We start from the raw sequence: 14,533 nt of genomic DNA, 5'->3' as shown, positions 1-14,533 counted from the left end.
TACACAATGGAATACTACCCAGCCATAAAAAAAAGCAAAAAATACTGCCATTTGCAGCAACATGGATGGAACTAGACTCTCATGCAAAGTGAAGTAAGTCAGAAAGAGAAAAACAAATGCTGTATGATTTTATTTATATCTGGAATCTAATTTATGGCACAAACAAACCTTTCCACCAAAAAGAAAATCATGGATTTGGAGAACAGACTGTGGCCACCCAGGGGGAGAGGGAGGGAGTGGGGGAGACTGGGAATTTGTGGTTAATACATACAAACTATTGCCTTTGGAATGGATAAGCAATGGGATCCTGCTATGTAGCACTGGGAACTATGTCTGGTCACTTGTGATGGAGCATGATAATGTAAGAAAATAGAATGTATACATATATGTGTGACTGAGTCACCTCACTGTGCAGTAGAAAATTGACAGAACACTGTAAATCAGCTATAATGGAAAAATAAAATCATGATTAAAAAAAAAAAGAGAGAGAGATGGCAATGGAAATGGTGGAATGAGGAGATAAGTCTCCCAGGAACCCTAGCTGCCCTGGATGCATCTATGCTTTTTCAAATTTTCTTGTCCTGAGTCACAAACAATACAGTAAAATTGAGACTTTTGCTAATTACCATTTTGTTTGTATTTCCTCAGTTGAATGTCTTTAGATCATGATGGGATAGAATCTGATAGTTGGATACAAAATAGTATTGTCACAATGTACTGTCCTAGCGATCTATTAAAGAGAAGAAATCCTTTAGGATTAAAAATTTTGAAATTACAAACATAATTTAATTTGTAACTTAGGAATCTCCTCTCTTATGTAAGCTTGGGTTATTTACTGGAACGCCCAGAATTTGCAGACACTCTACAATGATACTTATCTAGCAATTCATAACCTGAATCTCTAGCAGACCTTCTCAGTACGATAGCTAAAATGCAATAGAAAGTTCTGTGGGATCTAATTCCCACCTTTTTTTCCTAAAGAGGATGTGGAGATCAGAAAGTCAAGCTGTCCATTTTTGGTCTAGCATTAAAAAAAAAAAAATCTAGAACTAAACCTTCCCAAAGGCAATCATGTTCACACAGAACTTACTGTAATGCTCTTGAAAAGGTGTGGAACAACCCTGGCTGGATGATAGGCGTAGTTAAATTTCTTTTTTCGGAGATACCTCTAACCTTATTGATAAGCTCCAATACAAAATAAGTCTCCTTCAGCAGAACAGCCTGAGGATAACAACACAGATTATGCCGGCAAAAGACTTGCTTTAATTATTTTATTTCATTTAAGTCATTGAATGACTTGTCTCTTGAATTATTATTAGCCAAAAACTAATATGTCCCACTTACAAATTTTTGGTAGACAAAGCTTATCAATGTCTAAAGTTCCTTTTATTTTATTTATATATAAGAGAAAAGAAGTAAAAACTCCTCATATTTGGAAACTGAAACGATCCTCCCTTGAAAGTAGAGAACATGCAGTTTTTATAGTGGGTTTGTCTTTTTTAAGGCAGCAGAATGACCCAATTTGTTTTTACCACACCTATAAATGTCAAATATTCTCAGTGAAAATGATAAATATGTAATTTAACTGTCATATATGTGCTCATAAAGCAAGAACATATGCTTGGTGAAACTTGGAGATGGGGCTTAACATGGATTATTCTATTGTAAAGTTATGAATATATATGGAATACGTATGTATTGATCTTCGGAAAGAATTATTTGATATTTAATTATTAACATATTTTGGAAGGAATAATACCATTTTCTAGTAAAAGACACATTTATTACTTTGAAATAAGATGCATATATTTATGTGGGTTTATGATATTGAATGTGTGGCTATAATCAAACTTTATTCAGAATGTGTCATGACATAGAATGTAAGCAATGACTTTAAATTAGGTTTGCTCCATTACAGGGTGTGGGATTGAATTAGAATAAAATACTAGTAGAAATCCAGTCCGTAAAAATACCACAACGATAATGAAGAATCTCTACAATTGCCACACATTCCAGCAAATCACTATCTTCCAAAGTACTGATAGATCAGATATTTTGAAGTTAACCAAAGGGGGAAAAACGTGTGTGTGTGTGTATAAAGAATTTACTAAGAACATTTGTATAATTGTCTCACTTTTTTCCTCTTTCAAAATGGCATAAGAAGTCTCATAAGATCCTTTAAATTGCTATCATTACCTGATTTTGTTAAATGGCTTGGATTATTCCTGTATAATAAATTAATAGTATGGGGTGTGGAGAGGAAACTAAATCAAACTACGCTCTGTACTTTTCTAGTTGAGGAATAATTATGAATATATAGAGAGTTATGGGCAACCTGCCATCAAAGTAGTAGCTATTTTACACACATGCGTAAAACAAGCCATGAATGGAAAGGCACTGCCTACATCATTTTCCTGCTTAAAAACACAACCTATTCCCTGTAACTCAGAACCCAGACTAAAAATCTGTTCATCATCCTTAACACCTCCGTTTCACATTTCTCTCATGAAATCTATTAGCACTGATCTTGATTTCACTTCCTAAATATTTCTGGACCCCACCATTTTTTTCTTGCTACCATTCTGTTGCTCTTACAAGCTGACATCTCAGCTCTCTGTATCTTTTCAGTGCACGTGAATAGTGCCACTTCCCAGGTCAACCCACTTCCACGAGTTTGCTCCCCATTCTGTTTTCCATTATGCCCATGTCGCTCTTGTGTTTTCAACCTTCACTTGTACTGTGACTCTCAAGTTAAAGTCCATGTTTGATCCCAAGGCCCTGGACGATCACCTGTATCTACCCCCCAACCTTATCTTGCATTGTGCTCCTCTCTTGTCTTCTTTTCTCCACCTTACCATCCATAGTCCTTGGCGTGTTCTTTTCCTTCCCAGGACCTCCGTCTGTATTATTCTCACTGCCTGGAGCATTATTTCCTCCCTTCTTATCTAGTTGATATCCAAAGAAGGAAACATTTTTTTGGGGGGGGGTCTCAGATTAAGCAGCAGAACCTTCCCTTACCTCTCTAAAAATGTAGTCCCTTGTAATGTTCCTTCCTAGCACATATTTTGATAACAGCTTCACACTTGGGTAATATTTGGTAAATACCTATCTCTGTCACTAGTTTAGTCTTATGAGGGCTGGGTTGTGTTAATTATTACTAGTATAATAATATTTTATTCTCTGTGTTTTTTGTATATGGTGTTTGCCACCTCAGTAAATATTTGTTGAAAGAATGTATGAATAAATGAGTGAAGAAATTAAAGTTTAGCTTAAGAGATTGGAAACAATAAGAAAATAATTTTGGAGCTTTGGTACTTTGGGAAATAGATCAACCTAAGTTGAAAATAAAGTTGGGTCACAGTCCCCTGATGTCATACCCTACTCAAAACAACTATAAACCTAGACTTACAATACAAAAAAGAATATGTACCATTAATTGAATATTTACTATGTCTTAGGAACTTCATTATGTACTTTATATAGTGCTTTACAAAATTTGAGCCATAATTTTAAAAAGCATATACTGTATAAGGAGACGTCAAATGGCCCCAATTTCTTTGACATTTTTGTCTCTAGCAGGCATAGATATCTGCTGAAAAGATATCAATTTGAATAAGTATGTGAGGATAATAATTTGAGATACAAACAGATGGAAGTTTCTTTTGGTATTTTCAACTATTCCATATGGAAAAAGGATTCTTTTTTTTTTTTTTGTACTGTTGGTGTCAGTTTTTTCTACCCCTGAAGTTAAAATTTCTGCCCTGACTGGGATGAAAGAGAAAGGGGAATGAAAGGGAAGTCAAAGACTGAAAGCTAGTATGTCTTAGACTGTAGCTCAAGATGGTAGCATAGGGAGATCCTGAATTCACCTCTTACCATGGACAAAGCAAATCTACCATCACTTATGGGATAATTCCCTGTGAAAACACCTGAAACTTGACACACAGAGCCTCAATAACAAAGGATAAAGGACAGCAGTGAGATTGTAGGAGAGGCAGAGACATGGTCTTGCCAAAGACAGACAAAAATAAAGCAACCCAACCCAAGTGAGCAATCTGTAATTGGGAGGGAGCCCAAAAATACAGAACTTTTATCTAAGAGTGATGAATTTGTGCCCCACATTGGGCACCCCAACCCTTATATCCTAAGGGGGAGAGAGAAGCTCCCAAAACACCTTTGAAAAAGAACAAGGATACATCCAGGAAGACCACAGTACTGTTAAGAGATGGGAGAATCCAGTTTCAAAGTGCTTGTTTGCAGATTCACTTTGCAGCACAAAATTTACGAACAAAGAAAAACAAACAAACAAAAAACAGATTGAAAAGCACCTAGACAGTAAGTGAAGGAGAGCTACTTACTAATCTTAAAAGCATATGTCAGAGAGGCAGGAACCTATTGGGATTCTTACTAAAAAGGGAGATACTGCTGAATACCACTTTTGAAACATCATTATACATTGCCAGTACTGATGCTGGCAGGCGCTGTTTTGGAATTCTCCCTCTAACCTGCAAGCACCAGTAGGCACACCTCACTGAGAGCCCCATCCACCCCCCAAAGAGCCACAACTATGCACCATAGCAACCAATCCAGGCAAGAGCCCAAGTCACAGCAGGCAGGCAGATACAGCCCACATGGAGAAACCCCTTGAGCATCTTGCTCTGGTGGCCAAGGGGGATTGTTTTTCTGGGCCTCATGGACATAACTTGCACAAGACCACTCCTTCAAAACTGGGGTAGGTAGCTGATTTTCTTAATACATAGAAACAAATACAGAAAGCCATTTTGCCAGGAGAGGGCAGAGGACAATGTTCCAATAAACAAGACAAAAATTTCAGAACAAAGATCTTAAGTAGAGATGATCAATCTACCTGCTAAAGAGTTCAAGGTAACTGTCATAAAAATACTCACCAAATTTGGGAGAAGAATGAATCAAGAGAATGAGAATTCCAAGAGAGATAGAAAATATACCTGAATTATATGACAATTGAGCTGAAAAATATACTAGAGGGCTTCAATAGCAGACTGGAGGAAGCAGAAGAACGGATCAGTGGAGCTAAAAGACAAAGCAGATGGAGAAGCAAAAAGAAAAAAAATTTTAAGAAGTAAAGATACCATGATGGACCTTTAGGACAATTTCAAATGTAAAAACATTAGCATTATAAGGGTGCCAGAAGGAGAAGAAAAGGCCATAAAACACATTTGAAGAAATATTGGCTAAATATTTTTCTAATCTAGGGAAGGAAAACAGACATCCAGGTCCACGAAGCCCAGAGAGTTCCAAATAAGATGAACTGAAATCAAACCAAATCAAACCAAACCAAACTCACAGTTACAGAGAACAATTTATGTTTACCAGATGAGGAGGTGTGGGGTTGGCAAGAAGAAATGTGAAGAGAGTCAAGGGTTAGGGGATGGATGGTAATTGAACCTTTGGTGGTGATCACTTTGTAATGTGTAGAGATGTCAAATTATAATGTACATCTGAACAACTTAGTGTGTCTCAGAGCTCTCAAGAGAGCGATAAAGGAAACTTGTGGCATCTGGGTCAGAAGAGGACTTAATGCCACTGTTGTCTGTTGGGGCCAAAAATACATCATGATCTCAAAGTTTCCCTTTTCTGCATGATGTAAACACAGAAGGAATACCTATGATGGGTCATCTACTCATGTAATGTTCTTAAATAAGTAGACTCCACCCTCTGGAATTGTGTGTGTGTGTGTGTGTGTGTGTCTGTCTGTCCCTGTGGCATATGGAAGTCCATGGGCGAGGGAGTAACCTATGCCACAGCACTGACCACACCACTGCAGTGATGATGATGAATCCTTAACCCACCACATCACAGGAGAACTCCTGGAACTTTTAATAGTTGAGATGTTAGAATATCTTAGCTTTTGCAGAGACCGTTATTTGCACTGAAGTTCCTTTTTGGAAATGAATAAATTATTTTCACTACTCTATTTTTTTTAATAGAAATTATATTTTCTAAAGGATGAAGGGATGGCAGGAGACTCAGAGTATGGAATATGTTCATTGGTATTAGCCATAGAGATTCTACAGAAGTGACAGCTTGAAAATCTAGGATAACAAATACTACTTTCTAGTATCATAGGAGTAAAGTGCCTTATATAGATGTAAGTCATAGATGAAACTACATTAGTCATAAGGCAAAACCCATTTTAAACAGAATTCCATAGGCCAAGAAGGCAAGACTTCTTAAAAAGAACTAGATTTGCTGCAACCTCTGGGGAAAATAGGAATCCTTACTGCCTATGTAAGAGCAAGCAGTTCCTGCAGTCTTTTGAATTTTATATTCTCTCAGGCTCAGAGAAAAAATTTTAAATATATTAAAAAAAAATAGGAGTAAAAGATAACTCCCTTAGAAGTGCTTCCTCCTTTTTAGATAATAGATATGCCCAGAAAGACATCTTTTGGGATAGGGGTTTGTTTGAAAGCTTTAATGCTCATAAATTATATTATTGCCATTATATATATTTTGTGTGTTTTTCCCAGATAGCTCAATTTATAGGTTCAGAGACACTCTTCAAAATATGTATCTCTAAAATAAGAACATGATATGCTTCAGAAATAAAACTTGCTTTATTATTATTGTTTTTTTTTTTTCTTTCTGTTTTATTACTACCATCTCCTCTGCTTGCCATGGAATAAAAATTTGATTGCCATATGTGGATTGCAATTCATGGATTTTTTTCCTTAATAAGCAAAGTCAAAAGTTTCTTTTTTATATATATTATTATTTTAGTACTGTTTTACTGAATTCTAGTGAGAAGGCTTTTTTTTTTTTTTTTTTAACTATTTAAAGATATTTGGACCTAGGAGCAAACGTCTAAATTTTTCTTGGAGTCAATGGGTACTATATGTGGTTTCCTAAGAGATATTTATTAACAGAAATTTTTGTTGTTTAGAAAACAAAATGTGATGTGCAGCACACCAAGATATATTTGACTTTACCATAATTTGAACTTCTTTTTTTTTTCTCCTAGCTATAAAATGAATGCTGGCTATTCAGCAGGAAGGCCAGAAGGCAAAGGGGCAGCATGGCACCATTCAAGAAGCACCAGCCTGGGAGACTGAGGACAAGGGACCAGGTACTCCCTGACTCTATTCTTGATGATCTTGTCTTTGCTGAATGAACCTGACCTTTGCCTCCTTTGTTCTGAACCAAAGAAAAATAATTATTTCTTTCATATCTATGAACATGTATGATTTTTGTTCCCCTGTCTCCCAAATAGAAGAATATATTCAGCTTTAATATACTCCAAGTGTACAAGAATGAGAGATTGTTGTATATGCATATGACCAATCAACATGAGAGTCAACTTATAACCATTAATTGATTTTGTAATGATTCCTGTGAAAGTCAGTGTGGTACCACTGAAGAAAGAACGAGATGTGATATCAGTCAAACCTCCGCTGGCATTCAAGTTCTAATACTTACTAGTTGTGTGAACTTGATCAATTTCCTTAAATTTCTGGGTCTGAGCAGTAGCATGAGGTTAGCAATATTTACCTTTCTGTGTTGTTGTAGTGATTAAATAAAATAATATATGTAATGCCCATCTCACATAGTGAGTGCTCCATAAATTATTATTTTTGTACTGTAAAAACACTGAAGTTTCATCTTCACTGATAATTGCATTGTCTTTCTTCTGATAAACCTTGGATGCCTACTACTTATTTTGTCCCCTTTGGATATTTGCTAAGGAGTTAATGTTTATTCAGATTGCTGGTGAGGAAATTTTATTTATACAGATTGCTATACCTTGTACTGTATTACCCTGCCATTCTGGCCATCAGTTGATTGGTCTATAACCAGTTGATCAAAGAGCTCGTAGCCTAAGGCTTAGTGTAGGGGTATACCAGGAACACAACAAAAGGCATTTGTATTTTTCTTTGGGGGAATTTTTAATGTGACACTTACAAACAAGTTTCTTATTCTTTCCTATTTTCCATTATACTGTCATAATAAATCCCCAGTATTTTACATTTTGCCTGAATGTGTCTCTATTCTTTCAGTGCAGCTGGAAAGATAGTAATTAACGCAGTTCTTTCTTTCATTTCACTAATAATACGGCACACATGTGATGTCGTTAATGGTGAACATTTTTCCTTACTAAAGAATGGCATTAAAGACCATTGTCCATTTTATTTTCCAGGAATAGAACTACACCACTAGGAATTCCTCCAGAAGCACAAGAACTAGATATGAAGGATAAAACTGTTCACTGGTCCAGGTCTCTGATAAAATTACTATGTAAGCATCAAATTCTTATGTCATTTAATATCAGAATAAATGGTAATTAGAGAGAAACTGATGGATTAGCTTAGCTGTGAAGTGTAATGGTTGCAAAATTAAATACACTGCCACTAAGTAGAAATTTTAAGCATAACCACTTTCAAAGGAAATAGATTTTTCAAATAGCCTCTTTGGAAGATTACTTAATTCGTGTTTATAAATTATGTTAAAGATGAAAAGCCTTATTAAATATTAGAGCATCATCTAATACTCTAATTTATGCGCAGAATGACAATTATCAAATTGTAACTAAATAGTGAGAGAGCATAATGGTGTAAGGCTTTGATAAAAGGCCTTGATTACTAGGATCAGGATCTAAGTTGATTGGTCTTAGGCCAGCCTCTATTTTCTCTTGTCAGACTAAATGCAATTTTCTTTTCATGAGAATTAAAAAATTTAAGATCAGAGTGTTTGGATTTAGTTTGACATTCTAAATATCATTGTTAATTGATTTTGACAGAGCTAATCAATTGTCTTCTTTAAATCTTAAATTAGGAGTTCTCGTCATGGCTCAGGGATTAATGAACCCGACTAGTATCCACAAGGCCATGGGTTCGATCCCTGACCCTACTCAGTGGGTTAAGGATCCAGTGAGCTGTGCTATAGGTCACAGACGCGGCTCGGATCTGACGTGACTGCGGCTGTGGCATAGACCTGTGGCTACAGCTCCGATTCAACCCCTAGCCTGGAAATCCTCCACATGTTGCAAGTGTGGCCCTAAAAAAAAATCTTAATGTTAAAGAAGCTAACTTAATCCTATCTCCTTTAACTCTTAAGACATAAGGTAATGTAGGTATTTATACATGAATAATTATTATATTGTTATAGTAAAATTACTATAATCATTCATTTGTTTTTATATATGTATGTTTACATACATATAGATATGAAAAATGATTAAAATAAGATGTAAAAAGTTGTGTATATTATGTTTTTTAATAGTGGACCTATAAAAATCTCCTCAGTGAATTTCATGTTTTCATTTAACTATGGTTAATATATTATATCATAAATCTTCTGGCTAATAATTTTCTTGTCTTGGTCTTATTTATGAATCAACCTGGAATGAAAAAGACCTATATTTAAACTTAAAGCTTGACATTTTCTTAGGCTTAGCCAATGGTTATTTATTCTCAGCTTCAATAACAACCCAGAATCTTTGCCATTAATTAATTCATACATTCAATAAACTATTATTGAAACCCTCCTATGTGTCCTGGATAGTCTGCTAAATTTAGAGAATCCAAAGAAAATTAGGTCTCATCTTCTGCTCAAAACATTTTTCTCTCCAGGAAAAGGGGAATATTTGTAGGGAAAGTATACCAATACCTCAGGTTGTAAAGATAATATATGCACTTTTCATTATGGGAGGATAAATGAAATACCTAACCAAGTCTGGGAAAGGACAGAGCCGACTTCCTAGAATATGCTCCCAGATGGACTGTTAAAGGACAGGTAGCTGTTAGCCAGGGAATTAATGTAAGGAGAGGATGTAGTGGCCACATTCTGGTGAGATGGGGCAGTTTTAGCAAAGGACGGATATAATGTTTACGTGGGGTATGCTATAATGGTATGTGCTTCAGAAGGGACTATTAGAAGGTGAGGTCAGAAAAAAGGTAGTGGCCAGATCAAGAGGCACCTTATAGGCTAAACTAAGGAACATGGATGTAATCAAATAAATCAGGGGTGGGGTGGGTGGTTTTTTTTTTTTTCTGCTCAAGGAACAACTTGTCTCATATGTTTTCTGTGTAAGAGCATTCAGTATCCTGCAATGACAGACATACCTTAGGTCCCACGGCTATGATGAGAGGAGGATCTCTATATGTTCTGGCTCACCAGAAAGTGTATATCCTAATTAGGGCTCTGGACTTAAAGCTACTTTTCATATTTCCTGAAAGAAAGATACATCATGATGGGCTATGTAGTGCTATTAAGCAGTGTCTTTAGGATGTTAATCTACTTGTCTTACCATTTTACTGTTCCATATACTATTATATACGCCATACTTACTTACATGCATGTACTAAGAGATTTAACAAGGTAATTGATGGCTAAGGTCAGTGGTAGACTAAAAAGTGTTAATTATCCATGTAAAACAGTGATGTTTCTATACAGAATATTTAGGCATTATATGTTACAGGAGAGGGGCTGCTTCTGCACACAGAAGCACATTTTCATTGCCTTACTCCTTGACTCACCCCAAGGAGTCAGAAAACTGTAGTTAACTTTTAGAATAAATTTAACTGTGCAAGTCCTTAGGGTGAGAAGAAAAATCCAATAGTAATTAGCATCCTAATTATCTAGGAGGCCTATACATTAAGTTCAGGATATGGAATTACTAGAAGAACTTAAAAGGAAATGGAAGCTTATTCAAAGTTACGTCTCATACTCAGAGATTTTTTTTCACTCTTAATTGGGGGAACCATTGCCTTCTGTACCATACGAAGCTCTAATTTTTATCAGATAGTATGTAAGTAATGTGTCACTTATGGCATGATAATATATCATAAATGGCTAGATTTGTCTGAAAATAAAGCAAGAAGCTTTTTTGGTGATCTTTTAATTTCTGTTAAGTTAAAATAATCTTTAGGGAATAAAGTCACTTCCAGATCTGAAAATGGAGAGTATATGTTCCAGTTAATTTTATGGCAAGGTAATTTACTGAGATATGAAACTGGGGATGTGTGGGAGGATATTTCCAGTGTTCCTGGAAGAACCCCATTTCCATCCAGTTCCAAAAAAGTGTTTCCTCTTAGTCTCTGGAGCTCTTTTAAGCTCTAAGCATGGATGGCCATCTGTTGTCAGGACAACCACACATCTCAGTTTTCTTGGGATAATATGAGGGCAGCAGATGCTGCTGTGGTCAGTGCTCTGCCCATCCCCCCCTCAGATGTTTTTGCCATCTTTGAGGATGGAAGCTCCCTGTGTGGCTTCTGTGTGAACAACCAGCACTTGTTTCTCTTTGTATGAAGGCTACACTCAGACTCCTCTGATCCACTTTGCGTGAATACCCAGAGAGATGGAATTGCCTGGGAATTTAAATTCATCTGGAGCTGCACTCAAACAGTGACTGATGGATGCAGAGGTTTAAATGCATTAGTTCTCTTGGCCCCTGGCCCTCTTAGTTGTGACTTACACTCTTTTTCTCTCCAGAGACCTCTTGTCTTGGGTTGTCAAATTTAGCAAATAAAAAAACAGGACAGTCAGGAAAGAATTGTTTTTTGGTATAAGTATGTCCCATGCAATATTTGAAACAAACTTATACTGAAAAAAGTGATTGTTTTACTTAAAATCTGTTCTAACTGGATATCTTGTATTTTATCTGGTAAGCACACTCCCATAGGACTTCACTGATGCCACATTCTTGCTTGGTCTCTTTCCCATCACAGTTCTACTTCCCCACTCCCCTGTCAGGTTTTCTAGGGAATACATCCTAAGAAATCAGTTAAATATAAATTAGGGTCTGTTTTGGGGGGTGGGGGGACACGCTAATCTAAGACAACCAGCTGTCTTCTGTTGCCTTATCATGATAATGAAAACTTCCTACCCCCAAAATATTCTGGTTTGGATGATAAATTATGCAGTCACTCAAGCCATTATAAGACATAACTTATTGAGTATATTATGCTATGTTCTCAGGAAATACATGGAACGTGAAGAACTAGTGACTGTGGAGTAGGAATTAGGACTGGGGGAGTTCCTGTCATGGCTCAGCACAGTAACGAACCTGAATAGTATCCATGAAGATGCAGGTTTGATCCCTGGCCTTGCTCAGTGGGTTAAGGATCTAGTGTTGCCCTGAGCCGTGGTGTAGGTTACAGATGTGGCTAAGATCTGGCATTGATGTGGCTGTGGTGCAGGCCGGCAGCTACAGCTCGGATTCAGCCTATAGCCTGGGAACATCCATATGCCACAGGTGTAGCGAGAAAAGCAAAAACAGAACAAAACCCAAACAAACAAAAATCTTATGCTTGGGAAGAGTTTTGCAACAAATGGGGTTCGTTTAAGGTCTGTGGTTTCCAGAGTACGTGGGATTAATAAGTCAGGCCCTCACAATATCCTGAAGAGACTAGAAGCTATTGCCTATTTACTGTGACTAAAAAGCTAGACAGCAGGGTTACTGTCCTCATCGAATATACATTCTATGCCCAAATATATCATAGAAATAGAAGAACAGTCAGACTACAGAATCTGTGCAGGTTTGGATGGTTTTCCACGTGGGCAAACAGTCCTGAAGCTTGAAGTTGTGAAAGACATTTGGGGCCTTCACATGGCCCTGAGCTGCATATGAATTGGCCCTATAATGATCTAGATTAAATTTCCCATTAATCACAAGGGGTGCAAATAAGTCATATTGAATTTGCTTCAAATAAAATAATCTTTTTTGTACAAGCCAATTTATAGCTACAAATTTATAACAGCACATTTTACAGAATTGTAATAATCAAGCTAATAGTGATTATCTTTTTAAGTTTTTATTATAACTTCTTAAGCATTCAAAATGCACCCAGAAAGGTTTTTTGTTTGTTTGTTTTTGTTTTTTGGGTTTTTTTTTTGTCTTTTGTCTTTTTAGGGCTGCACCCACGGCATATGGAGGTTCCCAGGTTAGGGGTCGAATCGGAGCTGTTGCTGCCAGCCTATACCACAGCCAAAGCAACACCAGATCCTTAACCCACTGAGTGAGGCCAGAGATAGAACCCACAACCTCATGGTTCTTAGTCAGATTCATTTCTGCTGCACCACGATGGGAACTCCCCCCCAGAAGTTTAGTATTTATTTGAAACTTGTGATATGAATTTAATTTCTAGATTTAAAATCTAGACAATCTCTATGATCATTTTGATAATAACTTCCAATGATCTCCACTAGTAGTCATGAAAGTGAGACATTTTTCAGGAAGAGAAATGCACAGACCTAGCATGGGACTATTCTCATAGGATTTTAAACTAAATATTACAATTAAATTGCACTCACCATGCCATCATGCATTCATAAATCGAAAAATCACATAGTAAGCTGAAGTCAAATGTTAGATTCACCTTTAATTAATGGAAATATAAATTAAATGATATGAACAAGATGACACTGAACATATAAGACCAAAGAGTATATTTTCTGGTGCTTTTAAAAAATGAGCTGTGTTAATCAATTTCCTTGGCTGAATTAGTAGAACATGACCCCAACTCTTAAATGCACTTAATTTTCTATCGTCAGTACTTTCTCAATGAAGAAATAAAATTTGGAAATTAGAAGACATGATGAATAGCCTTTATTCTAAGGTCAGACATAAGATAGTCAAAGCTAATGGAAAACATCATTCTAAGCCATAGGAAATGAGCCCTACCAACATAACAAACTGCTGATAGCAGCCTGGAAACCATCTTGAATGTCAAGGGAGATGCTATTCATTTGCAGTGTTTGATTGTTCATATAAATATTTAATGAAAATATTATTAGACTATTCAGCTGTGTGAAATAAACTGATGGCACAAGTAGCTAAAGAAGCTTACTTAATATTCACTAAATGAAGTGGCATAATAATTTATTTTGCATATTATATAAGTCTTTTGAGAGGTTTTGTACTTTTAAACTTTTTAGCACTATTTAAAAGGCATCGTTACTGCTGTAATTATGAGTTTTTAATGTATTTTTATGGTTAATGAAAATGTAGCACACATTTTGCGGGGAGAAAGAAGACCATCATCCACCTAATGCTTGATGGAATGAGGTACCTCTGATTCTGAAGGTTGACTTACCTTTAATAGAGCTTCACTGAATCTTACCATAAATGTTAACTTTATACTACATAAAATTATACAGTGGGTTTCTCAAGAGTAGAGCTTAAATGATTAAATGGATAAGATAGAAAGCTTTTGATTATCATGTAAGCTTTGAATTTTCAGGGAAATTGGGAGTCACATGTTTTGAATCGGTATACTTTAATCACTGTTTTAGTGAAGCAATATGAAGAAAAATTTGCAGACATGGGTTTTAAAGAACTGTTATGAGTTCATATATTGATGCATAACATTTTTCAAATTGTCTTTTGAAATGCTGCATTGTCAGCTGTTTTGGAAAATATTATTTAAGACTTATATAGAACAAAGGATAATAAAATACAGGGGAAGAGAAAATACATGTTTTAAAAATATGTTCTTTGGAAAGTCAGGAACACAGAAGTGGTGCCAACATTTTTTTTTTAAGTTAGAACAAAACAGCC

At 36.1% G+C, this 14,533-nt stretch overlaps 1 long non-coding RNA gene across 1 annotated transcript in view; it reads left to right on the top strand.

Annotated features, from left to right (window-relative positions):
• LOC125117512 (uncharacterized) overlaps positions 1–8,849 on the top strand; it is a 285,547-nt gene extending 276,698 nt beyond the window's left edge. Inside the window, exons 2-3 of the long non-coding RNA XR_007132638.1 lie at positions 7,001–7,105; positions 8,174–8,849. This is a non-coding gene — a long non-coding RNA (uncharacterized LOC125117512). The remainder of the gene's footprint in view (positions 1–7,000; positions 7,106–8,173) is intronic.
• Positions 8,850–14,533: the final 5,684 nt, after the last annotated feature.

Source organism: Phacochoerus africanus, chromosome 16 (assembly GCF_016906955.1).
Source record: "Phacochoerus africanus isolate WHEZ1 chromosome 16, ROS_Pafr_v1, whole genome shotgun sequence".
NCBI lineage: Eukaryota > Metazoa > Chordata > Mammalia > Artiodactyla > Suidae > Phacochoerus > Phacochoerus africanus.
The sequence above is the reverse complement of the archived record's forward strand: the minus strand, read 5'-3'. Positions and strand labels throughout refer to the sequence as shown.